Genomic DNA, 18,106 nt, shown 5'->3' with positions numbered 1-18,106 from the left:
TGGGATTACAGGTGATGAGTCAGGACAATCATGTTCGGGAAAAGACTAGAATTTATTGTTTAGAGATTTAAATTTTATTTACATGTATGGCTGTTCTTCACCTACCTTCACATTTGGCAACCCATTGATGATCTTTACTTCGTCCAATATCGAGCGAAAGAATAAAAAACTGTTTATAATATTTGGTATTTCTCTTTGCATTCTAAGGATATCACTTGGTCTGCATTTCTTCCATATACCAGGTGTTTATATTTCATGTAGTTGGTTTAATTAGTGTATTTAGGTGTTCGTTTAATTAGTGTATGATATGTAGAGCTAAGATTGTCTGTGTCTGATCTAAAATTCATTGCATTCTGATGTTTTTTAATTTGTATCATTTCATGGATTCTTCTCTTATTATAATTGTCTTTATTGATTAAGATTTTTGTGTTATCAAAATCAAAACTATGTAACATTTGTGGCGCATGTTGTGCTAATGCTGTTCCATTTTCATAACCTTTCTTAAGCTATATTTATGTTCGTATATTCTTGAAAAACACCGAAGCGTATTTGTAACATTTTAAATGATAAACAATAAAATTGACTGGAACCCAGGAATTTCTTTTGAATAAAAATAAAAATTTATGTATAGCTTAAATTAAATGAACATGAGGCAACACAGTTATATTGATTTATTAAAATGAAAGTAAGTACTCCGTTTCATTTAACGTTGTTTTCTTGATGCTTCTTTTGCTAATCTTGTTAAGTAAGCATCCCATGAAAATTTGTGGTCATCTACGAAATTTTTTGTTTTCTTGTATCATTCACGTTCTTAAATTATTTTATTTAATGGTCTTCTAGTGTCCCCTGTATACATTTATTATAGTCGCAAGTAATTTGGTAAAAATAATTTCTTTAATTTTCAATTTGGTCCTGTGGTTTTGATTTTGAAATTTAGCTTTTAATTGTATTTTCGGCTTTGAAAATACAATAGGTGTAACACTAAGTTTGTTACCTACTGGTATAATTTTATCTGAAAGCCCGGGAGGAAATAGAATAAAAATGTTTTTAAACGGTTTATTTTGTTTTAATTGAGGATTTTAAATTTCATTCAAACAATTGTCAATAAATAAATTTGGGGAACTATTGAAATTTGAAACCCTTTTAAAAATTGTTCTGTATTAAGTTAAATTAGGTTCATTTTAAATTGTGTATGTGTGTATGTATTGTGTATGTGTTATGAAATGTTATGTTTGATGTTATACGAAATTCTTCCTGTGTTTCTTCTGTGGTAAATTTTAAATTGTTTCCTCTATATCAAATAATAAATCAAATTTTGGAACGTTTCGTAATGTAATTGAAAAATTTAAACAATTAGAAAGGTCAAGTTTTTCCACATCAGTTAATGGTTTATTTCAAGAATGTCTCAGAAGCGGTTTCAAACCTTTTAGTTGTTATCAGTTCGGATTAGATTGCAAATTGCTATATAGAAACGTWTATAGAAAAATWGATTTATTTAAGCACATAATAATTTTTGCATTWGTTAAACYGTAAGGCGACTATTAYTTTATTTTGGTATTCTAAAATTCCCTGTTAGAATCTAAAATGAAAAAAATAGATAACACTTTTAATAAACGTAAAAARGAAGAAAAATCTATACTTTGTGAAAMAYTGACTRTGCGAAGTTTATTAAATTTAAAATTTTTTAAAAGCTTTTAAAATMTGCCACTGTTCGTTCAAAGTTTAATTTGTCGCTCAACTAAACATTTGAGAGTTAATTAAGAATACATTTTGCTCGAAAATTAAATAAGTAACGCAKAAACTAGTGCTTTTAAAGTTGAATTTTTCCACTTWTCCAGTACGAGCACCAAAAGACGAATTACAAAAATAATCCTTCGCTTCCTACCTTATGAGAATAAATAMAAGTTTGCAAACTYTATTTGTGTTGATCTATTGTCGATTATTACTGGATTACTTGGAYATTATTAATACGAAAAATAAAATTAGTTTAGAATCGCAAATACTCAATAAAAAACTTTTTTAACTATTATTTGGAGGTATTTTCAAGTTAATAAGTGTGAAGCGGAAAACGCGAAATGGCTCAATTTTCTGAATAAGTACTTTGGTATTCAAACAAACACAGTTAATTTAAAATTAAATACATTCAAGCCGAAAATCAGTGTGTAACCGTAAACGAGATTCTAAAAAGGATTAAGATTAACTGAACACACTCTACCATCTACCATGTAAGGCGTAGTCCGAGCCGTAGTTGCGATTTCTTAAAGTGAACAAGTCTGCTAAAGAGTTGAACAATCAAAGTAATATCAGTTTCATAGAAAACAAACCCAGACTAAAAGTAATTTTTGCTTACAAATTTGTTGCCTAGCTAATTGGACAAATTAAGTCATTGGTCAAATTTAGTCCAAAGTTTCAAATTCAAAGACAAAATTCAGATTTAAAAGTTGCGTCGGAGTTTATAGAAAAGTCCGAGTTGGAAAAGAATATCATCTATCATCTAAACTAACAATTTCAGGTCAGAGAAAATATTTTGAGTGGAAAAAGAATAAAATTTCGGAGGTGGCGCCTTGAGATTGAACTCAATATTTTTAGCTACACTTCAAGAAAATTTGATTACGTGATATGCACTATTTTTTGCCTTTGCGTTCATTTTTCCAAGTCTTAAATCCGCATTCTACGAGAAAATTTAGACTTCAAACAATATAATAAATACTTCAGTGTTAGTTAATCAATTAATTAACTTATGTATTGTCTGTAACAAGTATATTGTCTTCTCAGAGAATTTTACTAAATGACGATTTTTGGACTAAAAGTTATCCAAACCATAAATAATCAAGCAGACAATTACATGTTAAACCGAAGGTAATTTTCCCTGAATCTCTTAATAGTAAGTGAACCTCTCATACAAAGCTATAACGAATAATTAGCAATTGCTAACCGTGTATGGTTTTATTTTTAATTTAATCAAGTGTAGTTAGTTTCTAAAAATGTTTAGGTCACATTGTTGCGGCAAGAATTTGCCTATTGAGAAATAGGAATTCATACAGCATCAGTAAAGGAGGCCTGCCTATGCATTTTACAAATATCTGAAATATTTGTTTTGCATAGGTATCCTGAAACCGATCCCAACAACCCTACCGGGAAGTGAAACCCTTTCATATTAAAGCTGAATAATTTCTTCTTTTAGGAGTATTATAGTAGCAATTTTGTAGATACATAAATCCTGCAGATCAACAGGAAAAATCAGTTCGAACTGCCGAAACATTGTTCAGTTGTTTAACGAATGAATAAATGAACCGATCGCCATTAATATATTTACTTAACGGATATTTCCGGGAGTGATTGCACTGTTGTAAACGTGAACGATGACAATTATTCTGAAAAAATACAGACGAGTGTTAAAAGTTATATTATAATGTTTTAATTTATAGGTGATTCGGAGGTTTGGGCCTGTCGTTTACCTCCAGCCCTCGCCCCCGACTCAGACGATATGGTGAGTAAATTTATTCAGTTAATTTGTATATAAATTTTCTTTTAATCGCCGAATTTCGACCTTATTTTGCCTGAAGTGAAGGAATACTTCAGTTCGTAAAACGATTATTTTGCAGCAGAGCAAACAAAATTATATAAAGCCGGGGCTATAAAAATTCGGAGAAATTATTCTTTTAAAACAATAAACTGCATAGTGTTCTAAGATATGTGATATATGTGAATATTCTAACTAGGTTTTTTTGCGTAAGTCTATCCATGAATTGGTTTAAATGTAACATTTTTAGCAAAATAACGGGTCTAAACTCCAAAAAATCCATAAACTTTGATTCAAATGTTTCAGTGTTCTTACAGTCCTTCATACAGTCCGAAATAATTACTAATAAAATAGCCTAAAAAATAAATTGGGTTTCTGATGGTTAAGGGAAGAAAGTTTTCTATCGAGTATGATTTCAAGACTTCCTGGCCTTGACGCTTGTTTTCAACAATATTTCTGTAGGAGAAAAACTGTAGGTAATTGATTGACACTGCAATATAAAAATTACAACAAACGTCTTGGTTTAAGATAAAAGGATAAAAAGAAAAACGGATGTTTCTGCTAGGATCAGCATAATTGAACTATAAAAGAAACCGAGCATTGACTTATAAGATGGTCTTAAGAGAACCGATAGATCGTCTTTGAACCTCCATTCAAGTCGTCAAATTCAATTATTTCCGAATAAAAGTTTTTTCAAAAGCTTGACTGATCTTTACGTGAGAATATTTTAACCATTAAAAAAAGCAAGTTTTTTAATATGTTTCATATTATTCAATTTTATTGAACTATTGATTGATGAACCTACAACTTTAGCCAGAATGGTTCAGAATGAACATGACAAACATTTTATTGGGTCAATCGTTCACTCAGAATGTTCTTATCAGTTATGAGCCAGCGCATGAGTTTTGAGACATTTTCGAAAAATTTATTATGACAGAAAATCTGAAAACCCAAACCAGAATAGAATGGAATAGAACCGTTTCACAGCGCAGACAACTGAAATCTGTTTCTGGAGCAAAGCTCGGGCTAATAGGCTTCCGTCGGGCGAATCAGCCCTTTATCCAGCACATTTAAATTTAGATTGGGAAGCTTTGACTTTGTCGAGATAGATATTCTAGGGGCCACGATACGACTATCTACGTGAACTAGACCGATCTTCTTTTTTGATTACCGTAATATCGCTGAATGATGATGCGCTTTATTTAACAGCGTAATTTGCTGCTAGATGACACGATATTGCGCAGAATGAAATGAACAACAGAAACAAAGAAAGTAAGATAAAATATTGTGGAATTAAACTCTAAATATTTTCATTTTTATCTTTAATAGAAAAATATGATGGCAAAGTTTGCACAAGATTTAACAATAGACAAATAGACAGAAGCATGTTTTAGTAATGTTACGTCGTCACCAAACCCTAAAAGAGGCAGGGCTTTAGAACAGACTTTCAAAACGGTTGTCCAAATAATCCTCCAAAGAAAACATTTTCCAAATATAGAATCTCTGGAACAAGTTACTTGTATAAAAGCAAATTCAAACATGTTATTAAATAAAAAGTAAAGTTTTATAATTGAGCCGCCGGTCGAAAAACGCTTTAAATTAGCCAAGAAAAATTAACATTTAAAAAAGAACACGAAGAATAACGTGACTGGCAAGTGTTCTCTCTCAAAGGAATGTTGAAACGCATTTTAAAGCAAAAAAGTGAGAGATTGCTTGTTATTTTCGTAAATAGTCGCTATAAATGATTTTGAGTTTGGCTTTGGTATTTGATTGAAAAAAGACAGAATAATTTGATTCAATTTCTCAATAGAGCTTAGTTGTTGGTGCATCAATAGATTAATTGAGCAACTTGCTTTACTTATACATACAAAAATCCATTTAATAAATGTTATATTTTAAATAGAACAGAGAATAAAGTTAGTCAACTGCTTGATGCCTCAGGCAATGAAATTACATAAAGTGTTTTAGCTGGTTTTAGATTAGCTTGTTAGTTGAATGCAGTAAATCCGATTTTTCGGGCTTTGGAAATGCTTGCTAATTTATCCTGAACCGAAATTTACCCCGTGCCTGACAGAAACATTACCAAAACTAATTCAGTTGGCAGTAATATTGAATGAATGCGAAGCTTTTGCTTTAAATATTTGAAATAGTTTCATTCTTCATTTACATTTATTTGTCCAGGTTTATGTATTTAGTATTGCAATACAAATTCCTTAAAAAACGTAAGGACGGTGCCACTAACTCTTTAACAAACATCTAAGCCGACTAAGATATTTTTCGAGTTAATATTGCATTTATTACTACGCCACAACTGTCTGGCCGTGTCAGGTCTTGTCTATTTCGCCCATCATAACTGAACTTTATAGTGGTAATAAAACGGCCTTATACGAACTTTCACCTGTTCGTTCTGCCATAAAAGTGTAAAAACTTTACGGCAAAACCCGAACAATAAGATACGACTAACTTAAATATAATGCACGCGGAATGGGAGATAAATAAAATTACATTTCAATTTGTGGGTTTATGATTTTTGGAAATTAAGTGCTGTGGACTATCATTTCAGGTTTTTAAATCATTCTTAGTTCTAAGTTTCCCGCCACTTCTTCGGAGTCAAAACACAATTATTGACATTTCTTCTTATTAAAAAGCCGACTTTTACCTGGAAATTTGAAGAAGACGCTGAAGATGTTTCTGCCACTTTACATGAAACAAAAGGCATTTGATTAAATTTGATATAAATCAGAAAACATGCGTGAATTTAAAAATTACATTATATTTTAAAATGGGATTAAAAAAAAATTACTTCTAATACTTGAAAAAATATAATTCGAAGGAAAGCGACTCTCCTCTTCTGCTTAGCCAGAAATCATTTTAAAAGTAAAACTACACATTAGTTCGGAACTTTACACATTAGTGAGGTTCTCTACTAGTGTGCTTAACATAATAATAAGATATTCAGGCCAGATTAATAAAAGTTACGTTAAACATTTCATGCGAGTTGTGTTTACGTTAAGGTGCTTTTAGTGAATTATAAGTAAATCGATTATTTGCGCACACTGAAAAAGAATAAAAAATAAACATGATTATGTTAAATTAAAACTTTTACACATAATTATATATAACAAATCTTCATAACCTGCAAGAACTGCTTGAATAAACCAAACTGCTGCCACCAAAATATATTTAATTAATAAAGTAAGAATGTAAGCAAGTGTTAAGGAGTTGCGCTAAGGGTACTTATTATCGCATTGTTGAGGGACAGGCCACATAAAGCGGAGTCGCAAACCACCCTCTAGGTAGTTTTTAGACAGTTGGAGAAAATAATTCCGAAAGTTGTTGTTTCCAGCAAATCAAACTATTAGTAATATGAAATGAATCTACTACGATGCGGAAACTCTAATTGCAAAATTGAAAAACTAGAATGTCATGGGAAAATGAGGCGAAATTCGTGTAGGATCAAACTTCCATCTAATTAATGGTCATCCATTCATTACGATCTGATTAATCTGCCAAAGGGATTCGGAATGGTAATTTCAGAGCGTCCCAAGAAAACATGGGGAGTGCTGAAACACCGATTAATCGACCATTTAGACATTTAAAAGCGTGGCAAATTTACAAGTCCGAATAATTCTCCATAGTAGTACTGAGGGACTCTGAAGAGTAGACTAGAGACTTCCTAATGAACTTCTCTGCACTCTTATTACTTGTGTGAAGAGACATAAAAATGCTGTTTTCAAAACTGAAGATAATTTACTTTGATTGAAGGTGTTCTACTGAATTCAGGTCACAAACCAACTTTTTTTTGATAGTGGAGTGCTGGAGCTTTCATTAACTGTTCAAATTCTATGCAAAAAAATCTCAATGTTACTGATGGAACTGCAAAAATGTGTTGAGTTGCAAAAAATTGTTTTAACTTACGAGGAAATAATTTGTGTATTTAAGTTAGCTATAAAAAGCGGATTTATGACCACCGTGCAATGAGTTATAGCTATTAAAAAATACATACTTGAAATATATTACWTGCGTGGTCTAGTCTTTTTTATTTTGAAAYATGTTTCTTTATAGCTTATTAAAACATCTGTTATTATACAGAGTGGTCTAATAAAATACACTTTTTCCCCTTTTTTTGCTCCTGATTCTTTATTACATTTCTAAAAATATATTAGGAACCGTTAGCACTTCAGCACTGAGCTCTCTCTTACTGGACTTAAATCTATTGGACGTGCGAGTTGTGGATATTTTAAGGTACCAATGGGTTTCTTCGCTTAACTTTTAGGCCACTGGAAAAACGAGCATTTTGGCAGCAAGTTCTGAAGCGCCAATGCATTTTATACAAAAAGAGTGTCCTCAGTTTAGGCTCTAAAATGTTTGTTAGCAAAAGTGTGTGTGTACAGTTTAGATGTTCCATTTTTCTTCTTCTAAATGTATGAATTATTGCTCTAAAGTTAACTGTGTGGAGCTTAATGATTTACTGCCCCCCASAGTTTCTGGATCACTCATGCAATCTTCGTCGTGGAAATATTYMRTTTTAATTCCRTTCTACAGTTTGGAAAACGCAACAAATRCAGGCTTTGTGCATATTGTCGATACCTGGCTTTTAGCACCSACAAAACCATTCATTTTATCACACTTTAATAGTTTCAAATATTTGCAAATTGTTAAAATTTGAAAAAAAAYTGTTTTAACCAGCAAAATGTTTGTTTGTGTTCATAAAAGCCYATTTGTTGCGAAAACAGTTGRCTTTGRCACAAAAAACCAAGAGAAGTTTTTGTGTAATCTTGACACGCGCTTCCAACGCTCATTTGCACGAAGTTAAAATGCTAGTTTTCCAGTGGCGTAAAAATTAAGTGAAAAACTCATACAATCCCTCAAAATCTCCTGAATTCCAGATTTCCAATGAATTCGAGTAAAGGTTGAACTGTGTGTTAAAAAGTGTACAAAAGCGCACTTTTGTAGTACACGAGGTTCAATTTCTAATGTATTGGCAAAAAATCCTGACAAAGATGGAAGAAAAAAGTACTTCGTTTTTCGTGAGGAATCTGCAGTTTTCCGGTGCGACACACGTTTAGAAACTCTAAACAAATTAATACAAAACAAACATGAATCCTCTGGAGTAGCCCAAATTCGAAATAATTTGCCATTTACTTTCCAGAGGTTGAAAGCTTCCAGCATATTGTGGAATAGAACAGCATTGAAAACCGTTTCAGTGAATTGGGTCAGCAGTTCGAAGAAGCAAAATTAGTATGCATCTTTGAAATGTGAAGTAAACACGACTATAAAAATCCCAGATTTGCTCTTTACCTAGTTTGTTTCAAACTTTTGCTTTCTAAATCGTAAAACAAAGCCGCAACCGCTTGTCAGCGTTCGCCCCGAAACGCTTTGCTTGTTTTTCGTTTTCGATTGGCTCCATTTGCACTTTTACGAATTCTAACGAATGCACAAATAAGTCGGTTATTTGCTTTCCCCAAAAACGGGGAAAAATCATTATTATTTCCGTGCCGGCAAAATTCTTATAAGTTTGCTCTGATTTCCGCAAACCTGATTAGGGAAAAAGTTTGATTGAGTCGCGATCGAAATCAGCACGGTTTGCTTTGATCAGTTAGTGGAAAGATTCACAGGAAAACAAACGAAAACTGATGATACGAAAGTATAGATTAGTTGTGACAAAAAATAATTGTTTTGCGGCAAATCTGTAAGTTTTTGTTGACCAATCAGATTAACTTTATTAAAGTTTATCTGGATATAATGAAGTCTTTGCTTAAGTCGGTCAAAAAACAACAATATATACAAACAACTGCGATGTCAGACGATTTTTACATTGAATATAGTGGTTCGAAAATTAGTACATTAAAAATGTTTTTTCATCTCATTCATTTTCATTTTCATCTTTTTCAATGACTAAATTACGCTTTGTTTGGTTTGATCCTTTTTTTTTGTATAAAAAGACATTTTTTTCTTGAGGCAATTATTGCGCATATTAGATAGAAGAAAAATACGTTGCTAGTTAAGTCTATTGATATATTCAATGCTGATTCTTTTGTGCTTAAAGTTGGCAATTTTGTATACTGGGAAATGATTGATTGGACAAAAGAAAATTCAAGGCAAGTCAATAAAATTGTGCCAGATCGAGTCAAATTTTATGATAATTAAGGATGTTAATGTAAAGAAATATTCAAGCAGGAAAATAATTTAAAATTAAGATAATAAGATTAATAAACTTCAACTTTCAATACTCATTCAAACAACACTCCCATATGCGATAATCTGGGGCAATTTTAGAATAATCGCTTAGAGACACTAGAATTATTAAATAATTTTGAGATAATTTTGTTAATGCAGTTGTCAACAAAAAGAGAAAATGGGCAGGTTTCCTCTAGAACTTAAAACTGATTACTATAATTGTATAGTGCAATAAATAGCATTTAAAAAAATGCCGAACATTGGCATATAATTTTACTAAATGGGCGAGCAATTGAGATAAAACCATTTTGAAAAACCCTCCACTTAAGCAAACCTTTCGCGGCATCAAAAACCTCTTTTCTAAAATTTTATCGGTTACGTATCTCCACTCCAAACCATCTCGACGATGTTCCGCAGGGACCACCCTGCTGCATTATTCAGGCGTTTTAGATTGTTGCAATTCGCTTTTCCTCGATCTCCTCTTCGGAAAGGACCCCAGAAAAACATGCTTGATGTAATGCGACAAATAGCGGGAATACACAATTTTTCCAAATGATAAATTGGCTAAACTCTCTGACATGTGCATTAACAAAAATGATTTCGTAATTTTCGTCTTGCGTTAATTGATTGGGTCCACTCCAAAACGGCAATTTGCCAACATTTCTGGTTGCAAGTTGGAATATGGCGAGATGGATAAATCCGGTTTATAGTTTTAAAAAATGAGGTAATCAAAGTTATAGGAGATGCAGGATCAGTTTTGTCCACTAGTCAGTGTTCTTGAACATAGAATTCTTCTATGTTTAATCATAAATTTAGTTCAATTCAATTCATTAATCACTTATACCAGATGTTTCAGCAATTGAAAAGTAAAAAACGTAAATTTCTCCTAAAATTTACAAATTAAGGCAACTTAAAAAAGCCTTAATCAATCTTTAACAATATTGAAATAACTACATCATTCTGCAATAAATACTACATCAATCTTCAAAAATTGTTTTTGATAATATTTCCCAATACACTCTCAAATAGCCCGTGAAAAGAACAGCAATAGTCATATGAAAAATGTGTAAGTCTATTTTTTCCAAAAAATTTGTTTTTGGTGCCATCTGCTTATGCACTAAAACCGATAAAGTCAAAGTTTTCTGGAGTGAATCGAAGTTCAAGAGGCTTTAAAATTTTAAGCAACATACTTATAGAGTCAACCAATAATTCCAATTCCCAAGAACGGACTGAAAATGTAAATTCTGACCATAATGAACAGTCAGATGATATTGAATTATCCTTTACGAAATATAATTTACAAAAAGAATGTGAAAATGTTGCTTTGAACAATGAAGTGAAACATGATAACTACATCAGCAGAAAAACAATTCAAGTGATATCTTTGAACAAAAGTAAAACACGACAGTAATTCAGATAATGAGGGAGCTGAAAGTGGATACAGTTAACAACAAAATTACCAAATGGATTTTCTAGATGAAAGAGATGAAAGCGATGTTGACGACAACTATGAGGAACAAGTGAGTTTCGCTTAAAAATAAAAAATTAAAACGCAGGAAAAACCGACTAAGTTAAAGTAAAGATTGGGAATATTTTCAAAAATGTATGCCAACGCTTAAAGCAGCAATAGATAAATAGAGACAATAAATAACTGAAACCCAGGAATTAATTTTGATTTGGAATTGAAACACAGTCAGGAAAGTATGTACAATATAATAGTAATAAAAGATAAGATAAAAATGAGACATTTATTTGAAGAATTAAGAAATGGCCAGTCATTTACAGTTACAAAATGCACCAGGGAAGAAAAAATCGTTACATTTGTTCGGAAGATAGAAATATGTATTTGCTGTAAAATTAAAGAGGAAGAAAAACAACGAATTTTCAAAGAATTCTAAAATTTGTCCTGGAAACAAAAACGGGTAATTGCAACAAGAAGAAAAAAAGAAAAAGCAATATATGTATATACAGTTACAAATGCAAAAAGCTATAAAAATCGCGGCTTATGTTCAAAAGAAGGGCAAAAAACAACCTATTTTAAAAAAATTCTACAAGTTGTCTTGGAAAAATAAACTTTGGAAAAAAAAAGGTGTAAGTTTTAGGGGTAACGACGGTAACAGAAACGAAAAGAGCGAGAAACAGAAATCGAGAAAAAATTTATTCAGTAGTTTCCGTGTATGCAAAAATTAAGAAAGTGTGTAGGTTTATAAAACAATGTTCTGCAACATTAAGGATTATTACTTTTTGGACTCAGATTCAAACCGATCCTAATATAGAAAACGAAACAAAATTATGAAAAGTTTGTAGCTGAAGATCTTCAGAAGAAATCAGTATTCAATTAAAAAGCTTCAAGAAGAAAACGTAGAACAAAGGCGACTCTATTTAAAGACAATCCACTATTAAATAAAAAAATGTCTGCTAGAGTTACCTATAAACGTGCTGATTATGTTTATTAGACAAACACTACAAGGAAATACCTAAAAAATTTCCTACAGGGTTTAACATTTATTACATAGTTTTTTTAAGCTTTCCTCTGAGGTTAATTTTGTTGGTTCAATCCACTCTGGACGGAAAATAGATTATCCTACTGTTCAGAATAGAAGATCCTTAAATTATAAACCTAAGGGTTCAACTGAATTTAAACTGGAATATTCGAAACAATTATGACTTTTCTTATTAGAAATACAAAAATTACAAATCTCTGAAATCTACATGAAAATAAATTTAAAATTAAACAAGGAACATTTTACCAATTACAATTATTAGAGAACACAAAGAGCAAGATTACGATGCATTTGATATCTTTTAAGTATAAATAAAATAGTAGATAAACATTGGTGTTATTTCTACTGGTTCTGAATAGAAGAAAAAATATTTACATTACTCTTGTAATATATGGAATTGCAATTAATTTTTCTTGATTTTTTAGTTTTTATACTCTTTGCAATGTTAAACTATCAATAATATATATTTAAATTTAAATTGAAAATGAGTGACGACATGAGAAGTGAAATTTGCCATTTGATTCCAAAGTTGATTGATGCTTATTGAAACCCAATTTTTTGTTTAACTATTTCATTAAGAGCTTACATGCATATTTAAGTGGAATAAAGCATAGAGAGACAAAAATATTTTCAGGTTTAAACTATTTGCCTTGTCTTCCGAAAAAAATACTTTTCTGGATTTAGGCACTTTTCATACGACGGTGACGATATTTGCTGTTCTAATTGATATTGCAACGATAACGTGTAAAACATTCAACATGTTTGATATATATTTTACTCTACTACAATGGCGTTCAGTGCACAATGCGGCATTTCATGTATGTCTATGCCAATTGGAATTTATTGCTGACCAGGCGGTTGTACAGTAAATGATTTCCCATTCCTCATGTTGTTAGGAAAACCCTCTAATTTACCAACCCTTGTCTGCATGAAACCCATACATTTAAATACTATGGAAAACGAGAAAGATGTTGCTTTGCTTGAAGAAACCTTCAACTTTCACATCAACACGATTGCGCTTGGATGGCGAGAAAAGAGTATGCAGGGTGTTTGTGATCCTGTGATTTTACTTGGAAGGATCATAAAGATAAAATCAGTTCACGGTTCAGCTAGTAATAAAAACTAATAAACACAAATAGTTAATTGAATCTATGCTAATCTTATAATAAATTTGCCATCATTATGGTATGTTCGTATCACTAATCGGTTTTTATGTTTATTCCAGACGTTTAGATATTTGTATAACTTTTCGGCAGTTGAAATAAAATTCATAAGAAAACCAACATTTTGAATTGAACTGTAATATTTCTGGCGGTCTGAAACTTACGGATCATTTTCTAAAAATGTCAGCAGTTTCCATCTAGACAAACTGAATGGCTGATATTCACAGCCAGATAAAATAGCCTCCAACGCAAAATTATATATTTGTCAACTATCATCTCATCGCAGTTCCCTTTCGGGGGATCGGACCAACAAATAAACTAGTCCATCGTTACTATATCATCATTTGGCCCAGAATCCTCTAAGCCCGATCGTGCAGTAAAAAAAACCCAAATTGACTCAAATCCTGCATTGTTTTTCATTCCGTTACTCCCCAGTCGTTTCTTTCTACGTTCAGCTCTTTGTATTTCTCGTCAAATGTAAGTAGTAAATACCGCCTTCCCTCTGCCACTTTGAATAAAGCAAGATATATTTCGGTAATAAGGCCAGCATTTTTATCTTTATCTGCTGGATAAATACCAGCAGAATTTATTCCACGGATCGGGTGGATCGTGAGCGGTTTATTCTTTTAGATGCGACCATTTGTTCCGGTCCGGACAGATAACAAATTATTTATCTATTTTTGTGAAATACACCTAGCATTTCAGTATTTAAGCATGCATTTGTAAAATAACTTCCGGAGTTTTGGAATTTTCGTATTACCAATAACTAGAGAATGTTTGTCTTTCACAACATATTCTAGGAAGTTGCCGATCATTTTTCGAATTTCTCTGAAGGAATTATGACCAGGAATTTGAATGCAAAAGTGTGTTATAAAAGCCAACATTTTCGTTTAAAATAAATGCTTGAAAGAGCTATTATTCATTAAGGAATAAAAATCTTAGAAAGAAACAGTCAACACTGCTTCTCACATATTTTGTCCTCGAATATTACTTGCAAAGTGGAAACCTGCAAATCATTCCGCAAGAGTGATAAAACTCTAACATTGCCACTCATTTGCATAGTAGAATGAACAATGTACGCAATAAACAATAAAATAAATTTATACGAAATAGTGGGAACAATTTAAATAGAATATTTAAATTAGAAGTTTCCAAATGTTTATGATGAAAATCCAGCGTTTAATGGTGGTGGTTTAAAAAAAATTAAATAAATTTTAAATGGTTTTTTAATTGCTACTTAAATAGACTAAATAACCTGCAGATCTGCTGCTTAAAACACCGAAACACAACGCCATCCCATATTGTTTGAAATTTTCCAAATAATTTAATTTTAAAAGCGAAAAACACAAACTTACATAAAAAACCCTTATACAAATATCAATTTAAAGCAATTAATCTCCCTCACACGTTTGCTATTATTAACGCCTTTTTGCGCTACGAAAACAGTGCAGAGTTGAAAACTTTTATTTTTTAGCAAATCTATTAGCAATTCTGCTTTTTCGAACAAACCAATGAAAAATATCAAAAATCCCCAATAAATTATCTATGAGTGCTGTTTCTGTCACGTACAGAGCAGGTTATTCGACGAATTTGCTCCAAAATATTGCTTTTAAGCAAAAAATAATGTCAGAAGGTTGTTTTATGAGGCGAAATAAAGAGTGGAATAGTCGCATCTGCCCAACACAAGTGTTAAAAATTACAAGCACTTATAAACTCGTTTTAACAGCCATTTTACGGTAGCTTCAGTTAAAAGTTTTTTAATGAAGAATTTGTTTTGGAATTTTGTATTTGATTATCAAATTGAAAACACTTTAACTCGGATATTTGCCATTATTTTTTAGCGAAAGAAATCATAGGATTTGTATAGAATATATTTGAAATTGAAGGGTACTATTTGCGAAAACAGTTTAAAGAAACCCGCCCGAATAAAAGAAAATACTAAAAAGGGAAAACCAAGCGGAAACAGGAACAAAAAAAATGTAAATATAATCTACAAAGCTGGACGATCATCATGCCTCACAAGAAAAACAAGACAATGCCTGTTGAAAATTTAAGAAACCTCTTAGTTCACAACATATACAACTTGTCCGCTCGTTCGGGAATATCTGAAGTGAAAAATAATAAGTTTTTCTAATACAGTTTTAAGCCTTTAACTTTCTAAGATTATTTTCAATTATATACATAGAGGGCCCCATAAAAAAATTACATGTAAAACTTATGATATCTTTACAGTATATATAATTATACTATACAAATCTCAAAATGTGCACCATTTTTGATTTATTGTGGATAAATGTGAAAGTGCATGATAACATGAAAAAAATTGAAGCAGCAATTCAGTAGTTGAAGCTGCTCAATTCGTAACACTATCAAAGGACCTTCTCGTTATTTAATCCAAATTTAATTTCTAAGGAAATTTACACAGGTTGTTCGAAAATTTACGGTTCAAACCTAAATCAATTTGACTCAAAAATTTTCGCACAATTTATATAAGACATCCTTATGTTTTTATAACTAATGATAAAGAGAAACTAATATCTTGTGTTTGGATCAGGAAGGAGACACTGAACACTTGAAAACAATGGTTCAGTATTCCGATGCTTCGTTTTACTTTACTATTTCAGTAATGATCATTACTCTAATTTTCCATGTGCGCATTTAGTGTTTTAGTTTCCATTAAGACTTTTAACCTGTTTAAGATATTCTGATGATTTTTGAAGAATGGTAAAACTTTTCACCCGATCCTGTAAAAATATATAGGGCGACCCATTTAAAATAAACTATAAATTTAAGTCAGAAGTTATTTAATTGCGAAACGTAAGTTTTCGAAAATTTTGCATAAATTTATATCAAGTGGGAAAAGGGTCCTTTTCGTAATGTTTTAAATTATGCAACGTGAATGACTACTGAAACGGTCCCACAATTTTTTGCATTTTTTTCTACAGTTTTACATTTTTTCACATTATTTAAAAAAAGTTTCACATTTTCTTGATTATTCTAACCGTTTTTCCCGTAGAATTTATTCTTGGAATCATATACAAGTTCCATTAAAAAAAACGGGAGTTGCAAGGAAGTTAAAAGTTGGATTAGAAATTCCTTGTACATTAGTGTTCTTGAATACAATAGCGGTAATTAAACAAATCTATTAAATTCAATCAATCGCTTCATTCTACAATTTTCACTAATATGGACATAATTTTTATTATGTATTATAATAAAAATAGCTCAATTAGAGAAAATACATAGGCTTAGCTAAAAATTCTGTTAAATTCAACCCAAGAAAATTACGTAAAAAAACAATTTATTAGATCAAATTAACTTTTAAGTGCCTTTCGCATGGTACATAAGAAACGGAAAATTTTGCGACACCTTGCATCTGACCTTATCATTGAGCAATTTAAAAATCGATTTTAATTATGTTACCGATCCCTAGGCTTTCAGCGAACAGTCCGTTATAATTTATCAATTAACTGATTGAATTATAATTGATTTGGATATTCGCGCAATGGAAATTTAATTTTAAATTAATTCCATGTTATTTTAAGTGTATGTGCTATGTCATGGGAAATTGCATCTAAATAAGGCAGCATCAGTTAGATTAACCAAACGTGTTTTTCAAATTTACTTCTATTGTTTTTAAATTTTAATGGCTTTTATTAGTCTTTTCACTTCATTATTATCGCCTAGTCATTTATATAAAAACTCCACGATCAGTTTTTTACAGATAGAGCTTCAAATATTTATTACTTACGTTTGATCATTCACTACTGTAGTTAAGGCACTAATCATTTAGGTTCACACCAATATTAACACACTTAAAAGCTCATAAATACTGTTCAATCCGATTCTGAAGCGATAAAACGACTAACAATATTTAATATAATCTTGTCGTATTTGGATGGTAAAGAAAAAGTACATATGTTGATACATTTGATACATTTTTGATTCTGAACGAAAAAGTGTATTTGTATTTATTTAGCATGGCATCCTGTTAATGTAGAAATTTGTCCAATGCAATATTTCTTGCATAATCCACACGAAACAAAATTTGAGTAATTTGCCACGCGCTTTAAGTTTTGCGAATTATTTTAATCGGATCTGAAAGGTTTAAAAGTTTTTTTAAGTACTTATTTACATTATTTGGAATAAAAATTCGACTACCTGTAGCCAATTTTTTGCCAACAGTTCGAACCCTTCACATGAAGTCCATTGCAACCCAATTTTAATACCATCCGATATACACCCTTGCTCTATACTCAAGTTTGGATTGAAAATACACTCAAACCTAGAATCTCGACTAGAATAACATTAAAGTGTTTTCCTAGCGAGAAATACTTTTAAATTATCCAGCTTTGAAATTAAATTTTGGGGAATTTAGAGTGGAAACTCCGTTCAATGTGACTATATAATCGATTTAATTGCGGAATTCCACTTGAAAGAGGAAGTTTAATTATAATTCGAATTTCCGATGGGAAATTTGACACTAAGATTAGGGCTTGCCTAATATCAGACAGTAAAGGCTTCGATTTACGGATTTAAACGGATTGGTGTGATTTTAAACTAAGATTTTTCATTGCTGGTTAATTCAACCCTGATTTCAGTTAATTTAATTTTAAATTGAAATCTTTAGAAACTAGTAAAAAAAGCGACAGCGACTTAAGGCATTAATTCTACAGATGGTTTAGTTACTCACTTTCCGTTGCTGAAGCGTAAGAATCTCCACATTTCTATATATT

At 31.3% G+C, this 18,106-nt stretch overlaps 1 protein-coding gene across 1 annotated transcript in view; it reads left to right on the top strand.

The window, feature by feature from the left end:
- The window catches only part of LOC109543124 (CUB domain-containing protein 2-like), a 90,798-nt gene that overhangs the window by 12,829 nt on the left and 59,863 nt on the right, over positions 1 to 18,106 (top strand). Inside the window, exon 3 of the mRNA XM_048668291.1 lies at positions 3,429 to 3,490. The gene's annotated coding sequence lies outside the window, so the exon portion shown is untranslated. The remainder of the gene's footprint in view (positions 1 to 3,428; positions 3,491 to 18,106) is intronic.

Source organism: Dendroctonus ponderosae, unplaced genomic scaffold, assembly GCF_020466585.1.
Source record: "Dendroctonus ponderosae isolate FM_Combo_2020 unplaced genomic scaffold, Dpon_F_20191213v2 Dpon_F_20191213_7, whole genome shotgun sequence".
Lineage (NCBI taxonomy): Eukaryota > Metazoa > Arthropoda > Insecta > Coleoptera > Curculionidae > Dendroctonus > Dendroctonus ponderosae.
The sequence above is the reverse complement of the archived record's forward strand: the minus strand, read 5'-3'. Positions and strand labels throughout refer to the sequence as shown.